Genomic DNA, 16,857 nt, shown 5'->3' with positions numbered 1-16,857 from the left:
TTTTGGAACATGGATGGGATCTTCTTATTCTTATTTTTCTGTCTGCTAGAATATGTGGCAGAATGTTTCATGCCCAGTGGGGGGTCAATAGATACTAGTAAACGAACTAATGGAGATAAATGGTGTATTTCATAAAGCTGGAATGGATTTTCATATATTATCAGTAGGAGTTTTATTTTGGAACAGGCAAGCAGAGAAAGTTACTTCATTTTATTAATGACCCTCATTTTTTACAAAACATATTAATAGCTTTAGGAAGTCTTGGTCTGCATGGAAAAAAATTTAGTATTCCAAAGTGGTCACGATGGTATTGTCATTGGGGTGGATTGAGGGAGGACAGTACTATCATTATGAAAGCAGTTGCGTATTCAAAGAAAATAAAAAGAAAAGCAAAAAGTCAAAACTCAGTAAAAGGTTCAATATTCTTAATGATTTATGAGGCAGTCCTGAAGGACAAAGTGAAAATTTTCTCATAAAACATAATGGGACTGAAGATGACACAATATAGCAGAATTCATGGAGGTGACTGCATCTCCAGGATTCTGAATATCTTTGGAGTGTCAACCTTGGGCAGATGCCATTATGAACTTGCCAGACCCTGAAGGATTTCCCTTTGAAAACTATCAACACTCTCCTTACGGCAGTGTGCCCCTTTATACATGTGTGGCACTCTAGAGTTTACCAACTGCTTTGTCAGCAGAATTGACCTTCATAACTGTTCTAGTAGGTCAGCGTGGAAGATTATGTCAAGAAAAATTATCTAAAACTTGAAAGGGGGAAAAGGGACGATGGTTTTCTTTTACTACAGTACACATATTGTACAGCAGATCCTTTAGAGATTAAGTATGTCTACAGAGGTATAGACTGTCTATTGACTAGGCCATAGGGCAGAAAATTTCTTCAGATAGTAAATATTTTAGGCTTTGCAGGACATATCCAATATATGTTGACTCTTCTTTTTCTCTCCCCCTTTTTTTTCCTTTTTACATCTCTTTAAAAATGTAAAAGCCATTCTTACTTTGTGGACACTAGAAAAACAGGCTATGGGTTAGATTTGACCCATGGGCAGTAGTTTGTCTTGCCATCTTCTAGACTAGGCCATTTTACAACTCTGTAGGGATATAAATTAACTTATAAAACTAATAGCATTGCAAATGATTCTTGTCTGAGAGGAATGTAAATAACTCCTCTCTATAGGGATGTAAGTAAATTTTGTCCAGTGGAGATGCAGTGGATTTCTATGTGGAAGAAAAAGATAACCTCAAATATTACACTTTATTACACTGTAGGATATTAACTAGCTTTGCATCTATCAGCAAATGTATTTTGGTATTCCTTTACCTGACTATATTTCTGTGCCTCATATTCTCCTTTGAACCAGTCATAACATCTTACTGACTTTCTCACTAATAGTATGTTGTGTAAAATTTTAAACACACATTCATTTTATATTTGCATGAGTGTCATATTTTTAACTGTTTGAAAGTTATACTGTAGGCTGGGCGTGATGGCTCACGCCTGTAATCCTAGCACTCTGGGAGGCTGAAGCGGAAGGATCACTCAAGGTCAGGAGTTCGAGACCAGCCTGAGCAAGAGCGAGACCCCGTCTCTACTAAAAATAGAAAGAAATGATTTGGACAGCTAAAAATATATACAGAAAAAAAAAATTAGCCAGGCATGGTGGCGCATGCCTGTAGTTCCAACTACTCGGGAGGCCAAAGTTAAACCAGCACATGGCTTAACTGGGACTAGAACATGTTTTTAGATTCCTAGTGATGAAGAAGAAAAAGAAATCCTGCCATTTTGTCCTTCATCTAGCTCTTAACTGTCCAGAACAATTAATTTTCCTCATCTTAGGAGAAGAAAAATTTCTAAAAGAAAGAGTTTTGTATTTCTAGTAGAGAAAGGTTTGCACTTTCAAAAGGTGTTCATCTCAAGATCAGGAACTTTCCAATGGCAGCCATGAATAATTGAGATATCCATAAACACCCAGCTCCTTAAAATCCCTGCTTCTAGAATCAAGCCATGAAAAATAGGGAGGTCCTGATTTTGCTATCCAAGATAGAATTTCCTGGTATCTGTTAAAATTGATGCACATATTACATATCACATATACATCCATATACTACAATTTGTATTACCAAATTGTAATTGTCATGTTGTAAGCCAAGCAATGTATGTCACTAATTTTCTATATTCTACGAGTTCCTTTCTTTTAAATGTCTGGCTCCACTATATTTAATAAAAATTCTTCCCCATACCATGAATTGCTTTTTTTCCCCAATGCAGGTCTAGGTTTTCTCTTCATTGTACTACCCTAGCCCTCACCCAGCCTGGGATTTAAATTTATAGCAAATTGCAGTGCTCCAAGAGGCAGGCACATTGCATCTATACTGGAGAAATTTACTTACATCTCTGTTGAGAGGAGAATCAGAGATGGATGTCCCAACTCATAATAAATAAAAATAACAAATAAAATGATTTAATATGCCCTCTTTGCACAGATGTTGGGATGTTGCTTGGTTTTAGGTTATCAGTGATTTGCTAATTTTTTTCTCTAATTTTGTATGTAGGATGAGGGTACTGTCCAAGGTGCAAGGGCAAAGTTGGATATGGGCCAATAACATTGGACACCAAGAAACCAAAGCTGATGGCACCAAATTCACAGGATTGTACGCATATGCAGGGGCCCACTCATGTTGATACTGCATATGTCAGCTTTGAGATGTTTGTGAGTCAGAGTTTGGGCGTGTCTGAGTTGGCAGGCACTGAAAGAATGGAAAGTATTGTAGTTTATTGGTCCAGGTCAACTTTTGAGGCATCATCTTATTGCTGGGGTCAGAGGGTTACTTGCCCAGAATTTCTGGTCCTATCACAGAAATTTCATGGCTGCCATCATAAGTCAGGCCTTGTAGCCACACACCTTTGATTTTCCAGCTCCTCTCTCCATTTCTGAGATTGAAAGAAACATGACACCACAGTGTGTGAGCTCCAGCTTCCTGTACTATATTGAGGGAGTCAGATGATCCAACCTAGAAGAGTAGGGGAGTTAACTGCACAAGGAGATAATGTTGGTGATCTGAGGAGAGGGTAACATAGACATTTTTTTCTACTTCCTTTTGCCCACGGACTTCTTGCAGCATGGTTTATCCATAGAGCCTATCTGAAGATGTCCTACATGGCTGAGTGACAAGTAACTTACTATATCTCTTTATGGATCATTGCAAAGCAGTGACAAATGTGATACATCGCTTTGAATTGTTCTTATCCTTCCCTGTCTCCCATCCTTATGCCTCACTCTCACTGTCCTGGGATTGCACCTACAAATAACCCTCAGCACATAATCCTTGCCTCAGGCTTTGTCTTCTAGGGAACTCAGGTGGAACATGAGTTCCTTACACAGATCTGGTGTTCTTTCTCAGGACTTGAGGCTTTCATGACCATTTTGATTCTAAGAAAACAAAAAAATGGCAAACAAACACAAAGCTACAAATATGATATACTTTGTATGAATTAGGATTAGATTTAGTAGTAACTAACAAGAACAAAACAATAAAACACAAAAATAAAGTGACTTAAGCAAGATAGAAGTTTACTTTTCTCCTATATACAAGTCCAGAGTTATGCAGTGCAATAATTAGCATAGTGGTTTTCCTCCAAGAAGGTCTGAGGGATGCACCCTGCTTTCAGCTCACTGTAAACCCTCTTATAGGGTAGAAATTTGGGCACAGCTTAGATGGGTCCTCTGTTTTAGGGTTTCTCATGAAGCTGTAATCAAGGTGTTGGCCAAGACGGGGGTCTCATCTGAAAGATCTACTCCCAAGCTCACATGCTTATTGGCAGGATTCAGTCCTTTGTGGCCAGTTGGACTGAAGACCTCATTTCCTTGCTGGTTGCTGACCAGAGGCTTCCCTCATTCCCTTGCATGGCAGCCTGCTTCACCAAAGCATGCAAGTCAAGAAGGCAGCAGAGAGTCTGCTAGCAAGATGGAAGTTACAATCTCATGTAACATAGCCGTGGAGGTGACTTCACATCATCTCTGCTGCATTCTACTAGTTAGGAGCAAACCACACGCCTACACACACTAAGGGGAGGGGATTACACAGGAGTGTGAACACTTGGAGGAGCGGGCTGGGTGCCATTTTAGAGTCTGTCAACCACAAATAATTTGTTTTCACTGATCTGTGGCTGGGTGGGTCAGGAGGCTCTGATTCACATTGAAGCTGCAGGATTTGATCTGCTTTGTGTATTTGTCACCTTTCTTGGAGGATACGGGCTAGCTGAGGGATGTGCTGCTCACAGTGCAGAGGCAGAGGCACAAGAGGACAAACTGAACTACACTTGTGCATTTTAGATCTCTACTTGCATCACATTTACTAATATCCCATTGTCCAGAGCAAATCACACGGCTACAACCAAAGTCAAGGGGTGGAGAGATGCACCCTCTACTTTTGTGGAAGGTATGCAAACTGTGCGTATACATGGAAGGTGAAGAATTGGGTCCAATAATTCAATCTACAATAGTGGAAAAACATGAAGAAACAGTATTATTTTGGTGAAAGTGGCCTTGTGACTCAATCCACACATTGCGAGTGAACCTCTTGTTTTGATTACATGAGTTATTGGAAACAGAGGTATTTATTTGAATGAACAGGTATATGTTCATGCTATGGTTGGGAAGCAGGATGGGTACCGATACCACTCACCATATGGGCATATACTAATACAGGGGTTGGCAAACTATGGATCAAATCTGAATTTGGGTCAACTGTGAATCAAACCCCCTATTTGCTTTCATAGAGCTTGCAAGCTAAGAGTGTTTTTTACAGTTTTAAATGGTTGTAAAACAATCAGAAGAGTACTATGTTGTGACACACAAAAATTACATAAAATTAAAATTTTTGTTTCTCAAAATCAAGTTTTATTTGAACAGTTTTATTTACATATTGTCTGTGGCCATTTTCACACTACAATGGCTGCAATGACTGTTGAATAGTTGCAACAGAGATTGCATGACTCAAAAAGCCTCAAATACTTATTATCTGGTTCTTTACATAAAAAATGTGCTGACTCCTGAACAATATTAAAAAGTACCACATATACATAGGCATATATACACACACACACACATGCACACACACACACACACATATATATATAAATGAAACATGAACTGGATATCACTTAAGTACAAGTTTAGAGGTGTAAGAGAAATTGGAGATCATTTTTCAAGTATTACTCTTATTTTAGAGATGTGGAAATGGAGGCCAAGACAGCTAAAGTAACTTGCTTAAGTCATCCATTATGTTAGTGGCAAAACTGAGAAAAAGAATATATATTTCCCAATTAAAAATTAGTTTCTCTGCAAAAAACTGTCACCCAATATTTTTTTCTAATGTCCATTTAAAAAGATAAATTTAAAGTGGGATGGACCAAAGGGTCACACCATCTCATTTATGTTTGCTACTCATTTTATTTTCATTAATATTGTGATCTTTTTTGATTAATGTGATGAACGTTCCTCACATGGCTGGGAAATGTATTAATTATGGGGTTAATTAATGTTGATGTTTAAACTCAGAATGGAGTCATATTAATCGAATGCTTCTATTTGATGGGGGTGTAATTAATTAGGTTTTGAAAACCTTTTCTGATAAACTCCACTCCATGCTAATGAACCCCATGGATCACTTATTAAGCTCTAACTGTTGCCACCTTTCCTCCTGCACTATTAAGCCATGTTTAATTTGTTCACTTGGTTCCTAGAGTCAATAACAGGACCTTTATTTTTACACCATGTAATCAGAGTCAGGAATGTTCCCTCTCTCCGAATCAGTACAGTGCCTGCATAATGCACATCATGGAAGAACATGCTTAGCTAGAAGATTGTTAAGCACTAAAAGGAAAAAATTAATCAAATTGGTATTAATGAAGTGTGGGAGTAATGCAAAGCTAAAAATGATATTTACGAAAAGAGCTAATAAAGCTTTAAGTTTAAAAATGTTTGCTATAACATAGCATAGAAACAGAAATTCAGGATTTAAATGGCACTTATTTTTCCCTTTGCATCCTTTTAAAAATTAATAGACAAATAAATGTATATATTTGTTGGGGTTTAATTGACATACAGTAAATTCACAGATCTTAAGTACACAGTTTGATGAGTTTTGAAAAATGATATGCCCAGGTAACCAAGGCCCCAGTCAAGATGGAAAATATTTCCAACACTGCAGAATAATTACTTATGTCTCTTTCTAACAATCCCCCTACCCAGAAGCAACCAAATAAAGATCAGTTTTTCCTGTTCTTGAACTTCATATAAATGATATCTTACAGAGTGTTTTTTTTGTCTGACTTCCTTCATTCAACATGCTTTTGAGTGTCAGACCTGTCCTTGTAGCAGTAGTTTGTTGTTGTTGCTGTGTAGTATTCTGTTAAATGATTATGCTATAATATATTTTTCTGATCTCTTATTGATGAATATTTAGATTTCCCCTCCCCAGGTTTTGGCTTTTATGAATAAAGTTGCTAGGAACAGGGTTTCTTATAAATCTTTTTGTAGGCATACATCTGGAAGTGAAATTGCTAGGTTATAGGGTGGGGATGTATTTAACATTATAGGAAATTGTCCAACAGCTTTCCAAGGTGTTTGTACAATGGTACTGTCAGCCTTAAATTTTAGCTGTTCAAGAGGGTGTGTAGTGGTATATCATGATGTTTTCAATTTACATTTTTCTGATGACTAATGATGTTGAACATCTTTTTTGTGCTTATTGGCCATTTGTACATCTTTCTTTATAAAGAGACTGTTCAATTATTTTTTTCTGCATTCCTAATTTTTTTGTTTTTTGAGACGGAGTCTTGCTCTGTCATCAAGGGTAGAGTGCAGTGGCATCATCATAGCTCACTGCAACCTCAAACTCCTGGGCTTAAGTGATCCTTCTGCCTCAGCCTCACAAGTAGCTGGGACTACAGAAGCACAGCACCATGCCCGGCTAATTTTTCTGTTTTTGTAAAGACTGGGTCTCGTTCTTGCTCAGGCCAGTCTTGAACTCCTGGCCTCAAGCAGTCCTCCTGCCTTGGCCTCCCAGAGTGCTAGGATTACAGGTGCGAGCTGCTATGCCTGGCCTCTGTATTCCTGATTTATAGGAGCTCTTTAAATATTCTGAATTTTGTCAAATATATGTATTACTTGATGTTTTCACCTTATGGCTTGCAGGAGTTCCTCCTTCATGTTAACTTTGGCCAGTCTGATGACTATGTGCTGTGGTGGTGATTGTCTTTTTGTGATGAATCTCTCAGGTGTTTGTTCAGTCTCTTGTACCTGGATATCTAAATTTCTAGCAAGACCAGGGAAGTTTTCCTCAATGATTCCCTTAAATAGTTTTTCCAGACCTTATGTGTTTTCTTCTTCACCCTCAGAGATGCCTATGATTCTTATGTATGGCCTCTTTACATAATCCCATATTTCTTGTAGGTTTTGTTCATTCCTCTTATTTCTCTGTTCTTTATCTTTGACTGACTTGTTTAATTTTAAGGTGTCATCTTCAAGCTCTGAGATTCTTTCTTCTGCCTGGTCTAGTCTATTCTTTAAATTTTCCATTATGTTTTGTATTTCCTTGAATGAATTTTTCATTTCCAGAAGTATTATTTGATTTTTTAAAATAATTCAATTTCTTTAGTGAATTTTTCATTCATTTCCTGTATTGTTTTTGTGATTTCTTTGTGTTGGGTTTCCATTTTCTTTTGTATTTTGTTGAGCTTCCTTATAATCCATATTTGGAATTCTTTACCTGTCATTTCAGTACTTTTGGTTGGTATCCATTGGTAAAGAACTGTTGTTTCCTTTTGGGGGTGACCTTTCACTCTGATTTTTCATACTTCCAGAGTTCTTTTGCTGATTCCTTCTCATCTGGCCTCTTGATTGAGTCCTGGGGGCAGGGGGTTGGTAGGTCTGGCTTGTGGGCCTGTTTCTGGGTCCCCAAAGATCCCTGACTGTGCCAGGGAGAAGAATGTTGGTCCTGAGTTGCCCATGGGGTGTTCAAGCAGGTTTGATGATCCTCTCAGGTTGCCTCTGTCCTGCTATCTTCACTTCTTCCCAGCAGTGTGAATTGTGGTCCCTCCCTTTAATCTCTGGGATGTGGGGTGGTACTTGTGAGTACAAATCAGCCATGCCCTGCTTGCTTGAGTTGGAATTTGCTATGATGGATGAGCTATAGGGTTGTTCTCCCTGACATTGGTTGATGTTTGGGTGATAGAGCCAGCTGCTGAGATGTTCTTTGTGTCTGTGGTAGGCTCTGGTCCCTCACGTGGGGTACTTGAGTGCCCCAAGCTTTAGGACGGACCCTGTAGCTCCCAGGGGGTTGCTTGATCTCCACCACCACTGAGGTGGGGGGAGGAGCAAGGCAGTTTGTGGCTAAGTTGCAGGAGGAGACTGAAAGGCTTTGCAAAGCCTCAGCAGGGCTCAGAAGTTGCTTCTCCGGCAAGTAGGGGGAGTTGCTGGTATGAGGGTCAGGACAAGCTCTCCAAACTGGGAGGGATGTTCATGGGGGAGGGGGCCTAAACGCTTGCATGCTAAGGCCCCGGGCTGGGATCTTTCAGCCTTATCCAACAGGCACTTTTTCTGCAGGGAGAGGTAGGTGCTCTCCCAAATCACGGCTCCTTGGACCCCTACAGCACACTTCTGTCAGTTCTCTCCATGTGTGCTCCCTCAACACCCGAGTCCAGCTCTCAAATCTCCCCACACCCCCATCTGTGTGTCTGATCCACTGGCCTGCGTCTCCACGAAATGCAGGCAGGCAGTGAGTTCTCAGATTGTGCACCCCTGTTCCACTGCCATCCTCAAAGGAAGAGGTGTGGGCCCCTCTACCTGTGGGGACCTCAGCCAGGGGCATGTGCGCGCCAAAGAGAATCGAGCACTCAACAACGTCTTAGTGCAAACTGCTCCCCGTGTTGTAATGAGTAGGGGAAGGGGCCACGGCCAGGCTATTCCCCTCTGGACGCCACACCCTTATCCAGTATGGGGGGTCTCCAGCGAGGGGGCCGGGTGCACGCTCACATCCCGGCTCCCCAGCATCCCACCACACTGTCCCGTTGGGTGTGTCTGCCCTGGCTTCCTTGCGACCTGAATCCAGCTGCCAGGCTTCTCCCCTGTGTGCCGCTTCACCCGTCTCATGTGCGGGGGCCACCGAGACCGGCGTGCTTGTGCTAGTCGTCTGCGTGCGACCCCGCCAGAGAGCAGCTGCCGTTCATGAACCTCTCAGCTCCAACCACTCTCGGGGGTGCAATGCGCGGGCAGGGCTGCGGCTCCTGGTCAGGGGGACCGCAGTCCGCCATCTCTGTTGCCGCAGTGTGGGGAGGTGCGGGCAGGACGCGACCGGATGGAAGGAAGCCGGCGCTCCGGCCTCCCACGCTCTCTCCCAGGGGAGCCCCGCACGTGCGCCCGGGCTCCTGGGCTCGCTAGGTCACTGCGCTGCTCCACACTTGTCCCCGCGCCCGCCCTACGCTTGGTGGCCGCTGCCCACCCGAGGCGTGTAGGAGGGGAAGGGAACCCCGGCTCCACGTCTCCCTGGGTTTGATCTTAGCTGATTATTTTCTCCTCTTTATCTTCTTCCTTCTCAACTTGGCAGTTTTTCTCTGTGGTGTCCCCAGCTGTCTCTGTCGTCTTCCTCTGTGATCCACAGCTGAGCTGCAGTTCTTGTCGCCTCTCCTGAATCCGGTCCGTTACCTTCCCGTCAGGACGGTCTGACAAGCCATGTCTCCAGCTGGCCATCTTGGTCCTCCCGAGAGTTTCTGATTGACTGGCCTAGGTAATGTGCTTGTCCGTTTTCCAGGAAAGGGATCTTGACTCCCAATCTTCACAAGACTTCATCCAGAAGCGGGTAGAGGGTGCAAGATTCACGGGGCGCAATGAATCTTTGTTACCTGGAGAAGGGGGAGTATATTTTGGGGAGGCAAACACAATAAATATCTACTAACAGTTATTGAACCAGAAACTTTATCTTATTTAATCCTTATAATATTCGTGTGAAGTGTGTCATATTTCCATCTTATTAATCTAGGCACCGTTTTTTGAGCATTTATAAGCTTTGCTTAAGACCTCTTTAAGCTGTTCTACTAAGAATCATTTGCGTATAAGCAATTAATGTGACCCCTATAAATTGTTCTTTTCTGTTCATTAAAGTTAGTCTCATAGTGGTTCTACTTGGCAACACTGTATCTTTTATTTTTCCTTCATGCAAATAAAGAGAATATTATCATTTTTATTTTTTAGTAATTTGAAAGAACTACCTGAATGAACATATCCAAATTAGGAAAGAGAAAGCTGCATCAGAGTATTGGGTCTGCTATGCACACTCGTGCTACCTTGAGCCTGAGGCGTCACCTCTCTGAGTCTTGGCTTCCTCATCTAAGATGAAAATGTTGGACTAGATCATGTGTGGTGGGCACAATTCTAAAGATGTCCCCCTCAAGATTCCAGTCCCATGGTTATTAAATCAGATGCCCACCCAGTACTGCTAGAAGAAATAAGCACTTGTGTGTACTGCTGTGAAGGGACTTTGCAGATTAAGTTTACAAATCAGTGACTTTAAGATGAGGAGATTATCCTGCACTATCTGGGTGAGCCCAGTGTAATCACATGAGCCCTTAAAAACAGAAGTAGAAAGCAGAAAATGTAGTGGACTAGGAAGGGAGAGATGAAACAGAAGAGGAGGTCAGAAAGATTCTAGAAATAGAAGGACTCAACCTGCCATTGCTGGTTTTGCAGATGGAAGAGGAGGGCCACCAGCCAGGGAACACGACCACCCCTAGAAGCTGATAATAGCACCTGGATGGCAGCCAGCAAGGAAATGGGGATCTCAGTCCTATAATCTGATGGTCCCCAATCCCTGGGCCATGGACCAGTACCAGTCTGTGGCCTGTTAGGAACCAGGCTACACAGCAGGAGGTGAGTGGTGGCTGAGTGAGTGAAACTTCATCTGTATTTACAGCTTCTCTCCAACGCTTGCATCACTGCATAAGTGCCGCCTCCTGTCACATCAGTGGTGGCATTGGATTCTCAAAGGAGTGCGGACCCTGCTGTAAACTGCACGTGCGAGACATCTAGGTTGTGTGCTCCTTATGAGAATCTAGTGCCTGATGATCTGAGGTGGGGCTGAGGCAGTGATGCTAGTGCTGGGGAGCAGCTGCAAATACAGATTATCATTAGTGGAGAGGTTTGATTGCACAATAAATGTAATGCACTTGAAGCATCCCAAAACCGTCTGCCCTGCCGCGCTCCCCGCCCCAGACCGTGGAAAAAGTGTCTTCCATGAAACCAGTCCCTGGTGCCAAAAAGGTTGGGGACCACTGCTAACCACATGGAACTGGATTCTGCCAACAACCTGAGTGAGCTTGGACGTGGATCTACCTCCGGAGCCTCCAGAAAGGAGTGCAGCCCTGCCAATTCCTTGATTTTGGCCTTGTGAAACCTGGAGCAGGGAACAAGCTGAGCCACACTGTATTTGGTCTTCTGATTTACAGACTGTGCGATAATTCATGGGTGTTGTTTTAAGCTATTAAAATTGTGGTAATTTGTTATGGCAGCAATAGAAAACAAATACATCAGAGTTACAAATTTATAAGCCTACATAGGCAAGGAAAAATGTAAGTGAGTCCACGTATATTACACATGCTGGATGTAAAATGATAAATGGTAATTGACCCTTTGCCTCAGTGTTTGGGGAGGCGAGAGGGAAAGGTGGGGACTGTGGTGAACTGGGAAGTGCATGTTCTATCTAAAGGGAATCTCCCTACTCAGATCCAGCACATCGCAGGAAGGCAAGCAAGATGTGATCCTTCAAGATAAGTTAGAAATTCAAATTTTAATGGGAAATTCCTTTATTTTAGATAATTGACAAAGAATGCAATTTATAAATACAACCAAAACATGACTAGGAAATAGATGTTACCTGAGGAATATCAGGTTGTGACCTTTTGACATTGACCCTGCCAATAGGAAAAGCATCATGCTAAGTTTATAACTCAAAACCACAAAGCCAGTTCTGAATTACTACTGAATGGTTGTTTAGGTATTTAAGTTTCATCTCTAAAATGGGAATACGTATTCCACTCTCATAGTGATGTGAGGACTAATTGAGAAAAATGCACATTAATACGTTGAACTTCAGTGCGTGTTAGCTGTTATTTTCATTTTACTGGTACGGTGGTGAGTGCAGGTCAGAACTATCAGATTCACGAGATGCAATAGGCCTTAAGCCAACACTACTTTTACTCAGCTTCATAGAAAGATACGGAATGGGATATCAGGCTGCATAGAATCTTTATCTCGTCAGGAGGCCCAAGGACAAAGTTTCTTTGCCCTCTCATTCACAATAGCATGTAGATTTATGCAAAACAAGAACCACCTGTATGTGGGTCCCTTTTGCAGAGAGCAGCTGAGGCCTGTCTCTGATACAGTTCTATCCACCGAGGCCCGTGGTCTGCATGCCAGTCACAGCTACACAGACCAGGGTTTCATAGCAAAGGAGGACAACATAACCTTCAACATTTATCTCAACCCTATAATAGTTTCCAAGAAAATAGGACTCTTGACTTTCATTTTCTCAAGCAGGCCTGGGTCAGCTCAGCACTGATATAAGCTCTTTTCTTGCAATTAGCAACAATCCTGTCGAGGTAATGTATTAGCTCCTATAGCTGCTCTAACAAATTACTACAAACTTGGTGATTTAAAACAACAAAAATTTATTCTCTCACAGTTCTGGAGACCAGAAGTCCAAAAAATCAAGATGTTGGCAGGACTAAGCTCCTTCCAAAGTACCTAGGGGAGAATTCTTCCTTGTCTCTCCCTGCTTCTGGTGGCTCTAAGTATTCCTTGGCTTGTGGCTGCATAATTTCAATCTTTACATGGCACTGTCTTTTGGCTATTACAAGGACATTTGTCATTGGATTTAGGGCCCACCCAGCTAAGTTAGGATGATCTCATCTTGAGACCCTTAACTTAATTACATATATAAAGATTTTTTTTTTCCTAAGTAAGGTAACATTCACAGATTCCAGGGGTTAGGATGTAGACATATCTTTTTGGGAGCTACCATTTAACCCACGCCAGGTAGGCAGTGAGCATATTATTAATATTATTGCTATTATATAGATATACACTCTTGGTAGCCAGGGATACAGGAACACAGGCAGCTGATTCATGCCTTAGGACCAGGAAAAATCTAAATGGCTTGGATACATATTGAATCAGTGACACTGGCCTCCTTAACATTGTCCTTTGCTCTTCAGAGAAAATTGGACGCTATAATGAAGACTTTTGTTAAAAATAAAAGTGTGGTGTTAAGTCAGTCTCCCCTTAGAGTGTACCATGACAGCAGTTTATCTAGGCTTAATATGTGTGTGATTGAGTTGCCCTCCTTTTGGTCTTTCTGTGAAAGTTGGTGTGATTTTGGTTCCTGAGCCCAGCTCTAGGAAGCATGACTTTGAACTTCTCAATGATTGGTCGGGTAGTTAGTTTGTAATTATCATTACTGACCATGGATGTTTTTCTCAGGAGCCAACAAGGACAGTGAGTGCAGATGTTTGCTCAGAAAACCACTGGCTCATTCTTTGCAGGAGGAAGAAGTCATTTGAATCCATTTTCTCTAGCCTACATATGGGAAAATCAGATTATAGACTCCTTGCATCCACAAACGTCAGAGGGCTGGGAGTTACAAAATGGCTCTTCATACAGCTTTAGAGTCAGGAAAGCACCAGAGAGTTGGTTTATTAACTTCCTCCTTAAATAATAAATGATTAGCACCTTCTGTGAAAACTCATTTGACGTCTTAGTCACCAAGGGTGCCTTTGTCCCATGCTAATGTGCTAATCTGGTGTGAATCTATGGTTTCATTTTCTTTTCAGTAGATAGTGTAATGTAATTCTCTCTCAGTCTCAATGTTATGGAATAATCGAGAAGAAAAACATGTAGTGAGGTTATTAAGTCCTTCCCAAGCCTTAAGATACACTTAACTCTTACTCTTCTTTACTCATCAAAGTGATTTAGCTGTGATTACCCAGGTAATTCAGGCAAAATACCGATTCCCTTGCTTTCGCTGATTATACCTGCCTGTGATTGCCTATTTAATGAAAGGCAGTAGGTTTAACAATTCCATTAAATTTAACACCCTATAAAACACACAAGTCATTGGCGGTATCAATGCTGGATGAGTATTTAATGATGGGAACTAATGCTTTATAGCACTTCACTGTTTATAAAGCACTTTCTATTTATTATCCTTTTTAAGCTTTGTGAGATGGGTGGTAGTATATCTATTTTAAAAATGAGATAAATGAGGGTCAGAATAGTAAAATGTCTTAAATCTGAGAGCCAATACGGTGAGCGCCTTGACATCATATACCTGTGCATAATTCAATACTACAGGTTTCATTCATGAGATCATTTTTCCAAAGTGAGAAAAAAAGATTTTGCTTCTGTGACAATGTGGAGTTTGCTCCACTGTTAGTAAAGGAAAGTAACTCTGGGAAAATGGGGCATGAGATTTGAAGATTGTTTGAAATGGGGCAGTGCTTACTGAGATATTTAAATGGTAGATTAGACATAGAAGCAGATTAAACTTAGAAGAGGTATTTCTCAAGAATGTCCTTCCTTTTAGACAATCTAGATTGAAAATGATCAACTTCGAGGAGGGGGAATTCTTTAGGATACATTTATTCTGGTGCAGCATTACCAACTGCTGTATTAATCATAGAGTAAGATATTTTATTTATTTACTCAACAACTATTTACCAAACACAAACACTATAGTAGTCATTGGAGATAGAGAGCATGTTTGACATTGTAAATGTATTCCACCACTTAATATGAATTTGCTAGTATTCTGAGTGCCATGGATAAGAGTTACATGATGCAATAAAAGCTTATAAGCTAGTCACGGAGGTCATGAAGGGTTTTCCTGAGGAGGTAGATGCTTGAGCTGAGATTTGAGTAGGAGCCACACAATTTACAAGGGAAAGTGAAGATGTTCATGACAGAGGAAACAGCGCATGCAAAGGCCCTGTGGTGGGAGGGAGCGACCTAGGGGTAGGCAAGGGCTGGAGAGAAGCCCAATGTGGCTGAAATGAAGAGCATGAGGGGGATGGTTAAGAAGTATGAGATGAGGTTTTGAAAAGAGGTAGAAGTTAAACCATCCATGCCTTTCATCTATTCATGAAAGGATGTTAAACAGTATTGCTATCATTTGATCAAAGAGAAAACTATGGGCAGGGGAGATAGATGTTATCAAATTTGTACTCAGAATAGATTTACCCATCTGTACTCTGGATACCCAATGAGAGTGAGTTAAGAGAGGGTGTGGCCCAACTAGTGAAAAAGGCCACTTTGTGCCTGAAAGCATCAGGACCCCAAATATCCCCCATGTGTGCAGGACCAGAATTTCTACCTTCATTGCTACTTTAGATTAAGACAATAGATTGGACCTTTTAAAAATTACTATGATTACTATTTTGTAGCAGAACCTATCTTTTAAACAAAATCTACAGCTTCATAAAAAATGACAAATATTGAGCTGCTCTGGCTTAGGTGGGGATGGGAGGTGGTGGACAGAATTGATCTGTAATGATTAATTTTGTTCGTCAACTTGCCTGAGCCATGATGCTCCGATACTTGGTTATTCTGGATGTTTCTGTGAGGGTGTTTTTGGATGAGATTAACATTTAAATAGGTATAGTTTGAGTAAAGCAGATTGCCTTCCATAATGAGGGTGGGCCTCGTCCAATTAGCTGAAAGCCTGAACAGAGCAAAGACTGACATCCCTGAGCAAGAAGAAATCTTGCAGCAGATGGTCTTCTGACTTGAACTGCAAAACTGGCTCTTTTCTGGGTGTCCTTCCTTCTGGCCCTCCCTACACATTTTGGACTCACCAGCCTCCATAATCATGTGAGCCAATTCCTTAAAATCAATCTCTCTCTTTCTGTACATGGACATCTTATTGGTTCTGTTTGTCTGGAGAACACTAATACACTGTCTGTCCAGTCTCTACTCCACTTTATCCCAGCGAAAGGCACCATCCCTACATTCCTTGTAGCCGAGATTGCAAACCACTGGTTTAGGGCCTTGAGATTGGCAAAAAGAGGGAAGGAAAATTCGCTGGGAATATGTGTGAAGTTCTAGTGCTCCTCTTAGATCTGTACTGTTTGATCCCTGCCCTCTCCTAGTCTTGAAATACAGTAAAAAAGGATGATTAAGAAATGGAAAGTATTTTTCAGATAGGATTAAAAGTAATTTTACCTCCATTTTTCAATTTTAATCTAAGCATGGAATCACACAACAGAATTCAGCTGTGGATGAATAGAAGCTGTGGAATGTTAATAAGACTTATTACCTTCCTAGGCTGAAAAAACAGAAGTAAACAACTCATCACTTATATTAGCAGTGCTAAGAATCTATTTGGTATATGTGTCTTTAAAAATTTGATGAGTATTAAAGGCATGGACCCTTTCCCTCCTAAAATGTCTGATTAAAAACCACATATTTAACATTTTACTGTGCTTTCAGATGTTTGTGGATGTCTTCTTAAAAACTCTTACACTAAGGAATAGCATTTATTAATACGAATTTGGTTGTCGGTGGTTGTGATAGAGTGGAAAGTGCTCTGTACATGGAATACCAAGACCTGGTTCAAGCTCTAGCTTTGTTACAAACTAGTTAAGTGATTTTAAGCAAATGGCTTCATTTCAGTGAGTTTCAATTTCTGTAGTTATGAAATGGGGATGACAATACTTAGTAGACAGGGCTCCCATGGCCATTACATTAGATCATGTATGTACAGAACTTTGCAAACCCTAAAGGCTCTG

This window comes from Lemur catta, chromosome 18 (genome assembly GCF_020740605.2).
Source record: "Lemur catta isolate mLemCat1 chromosome 18, mLemCat1.pri, whole genome shotgun sequence".
Lineage (NCBI taxonomy): Eukaryota > Metazoa > Chordata > Mammalia > Primates > Lemuridae > Lemur > Lemur catta.
This window is presented reverse-complemented; position numbering follows the sequence as displayed.